Source organism: Amaranthus tricolor, chromosome 8, assembly GCF_026212465.1.
Source record: "Amaranthus tricolor cultivar Red isolate AtriRed21 chromosome 8, ASM2621246v1, whole genome shotgun sequence".
Taxonomy (NCBI): Eukaryota; Viridiplantae; Streptophyta; class Magnoliopsida; order Caryophyllales; family Amaranthaceae; genus Amaranthus; species Amaranthus tricolor.
In genome coordinates, this window is record NC_080054.1 from 4480871 (window position 1) to 4483370 (window position 2500).

The window sequence follows — 2500 nt, forward strand, 5'->3', positions numbered from 1 at the left end:
TCTCAACCGAAGGGACCATCGACACGAATCAGCCCGCGTACTAAGTCACGTCCTTACGTGGCCCGCAACCTTTCCTTAGGCCTCAAGCGTATCTCAACCGAAGGGACCAGCAACCGAAGGGACCATTGACACGAATCAGCCCGCGTACTAAGTCACGTCCTTCCGTGGCCCGCAACCTTTCCTTAGGCCTCAAGCGTATCTCAACCGAAGGGACCGGCAACCGAAGGGACCATTGACACGAATCAGCCCGCGTACTAAGTCACGTCCTTCCGTGGCCCGTAACCTTTCCTTAGGCATCAAGCGTATCTCAACCGAAGGGACCAGCAACCGAAGGGGAAACACATTCCCACACCAACACGAATCAGCCCGCGTACTGAACCACGTCAAGAAAACCCGTCGTGCCGCCTGAGCGGGTAGTCGGGGATCACAAGACGCAGCATTTCCTTAGGCCTCAAGCATACCGTCAACCGTCAACCGTCAACCGAAAGGGGCATTGGGAGCAACCGAAGGGACGTTCCCCCAGACGAATCACCGTAGGCCAAGCTGACTAGGAAGGGCCCACTCATCGTCTGGTAGGGCCGACCAGCCACCGGAAAAAACCGATCGCCGGCGATGGCCCACGGGATGGCATTCAACGTGATGGAGGGTAGTCACCCCTCACACGCATAACGCCCATGCCTGGGCGAGGGGGTGCTGGCCATGCCAGCCCAAGGCTCCCAAACTCTTTCCCCCTATAATAGATAAAGAGATTTTTCCCTTGTGACCCTAGGGGACACCCAAATGCAAGTTAAGTTATACTAGTTTTTCCATGGACCAAAACTCACCTTTATTTGTAACATAATGTCATTTTTATGACTTGTATTGTTGGAACATATATTAAAGAAATTTTAGAAGCTGAAATTTTGAAAAAAAAAAACTTGTAAGTATTTTATTTTAATTAAATAAGGCCGAAAAACGCGAAATTAATAAAAAATAGTAAATAGTGTCAATAAATCATGAAAAATTAGGAGACACTTGAGAAAATATATATAAAGACATTGGTTTAGTTAAAAAAATTTTTTTCATTAAAAAAAGTATTTTATTTTTTTTTTCCGTTAAATTGGTGAAATAAAGGGAAAAATAATAAAAAATAGTAAAAAGTGTCAATAGATCATGAAAAATTAGGAGACACTTGAGAAAAAATATACAAATAGATTGGTTTAGTTAAAAATATTAATTTCATTAAAAAAATATTTTATTTTTTTTTTTTCCGTTAAATTGGTGAAAAATAGTGAAAAATGGATAAAAAATTGTAAAAATCTTGAAAAAATGGGAGGCTTGTTGGAAAGATATTATGAGTGAGAGTCATTGATATTATTTTCAAAAATGGGTAAAAATAAATTTTTGAATGATATAAGAGGCTAAAAGGGAGTATTTTTTATCAACTTACATTGAACTCCTTTACCACAATCTCCCTTACAAACCATAGTAATGAGAATCATTGGTATTAAGTTTGAATGATGTTTTTGATCACCTTGCAACGAACTCCCTTAAAAGCCATAATCATTAGGGGGGTCTCATGGCTCATTCTTGGCTCGGGGCTCGGGGCGAGGCTCCGGCCATGGCTCAAGGCTACCACATTGCTCCTATACCACAATCTCCCTTACAAACCATAGTAATGAGAATCATTGATATTAAGTTTGAATGATGTTTTCGATCACGTTGCAATGAACTCCCTTACAAGCCATAATCACAAGGGGGGGGGTCTCATGGCTCACGGCTCGGGGTGAGGCTCTATGCTACCACCTTCTTTCCCATGGGCCATAGCGTCTTTCGTACCGCATGGCCCGAAAACCTTCACAGCACCTTGAGAGCTCACATTATATTATAACCATCCATATAGGTGCTCAGGTGCTCAAGGTGCTCAAGTGCTTAAGTGCTAAAGTGCTTAAGTGCTTAAGTGCCTTAGCGCCTTAGCGCCTAGCGCGCGCGCGTGCGTGTGTATCATTAGATTAGAAGGGTGGATTTTTCAAGATCCCCCGGCTCACTCGGGCCAAGCATATCGTTCTTGATCTCGTAGCAATGCCCACGTCTCACGAGTCGAGCGTTCCCTTCCTCGGCCCACGGGTCGGCCCGCGGGGTCACGGCCCGCGGGTCGGGTCGGGGGCGAGGCTCCGGCCATGGCTCCATGCCTACCACATGCCCAGTCGATGGCACCTTGGGCCCCAACCCTCAACTATAACCTTCCCCCTATAATAGATAAAGAGATTTTTCCCTTGTGACCCTAGGGGACACCCAAATGAGAGTTAAGTTATACTAGTTTTTCCATGGACCAAAACTCACCTTTGTTTGCAACATATTGTCTTTTTTATGACTTGTATTGTTTATATATACCTTCAAGAACATTTTTGAGTCTCGTGGCCCACGGCCCGCGGCCCGCGGCTCACGGCTTTTGATTCGTGGCTCACGGGTCAGGCTCAGGGCGAGGCTCCGGCCATGGCTCAAGACTATCGTCCTGCCT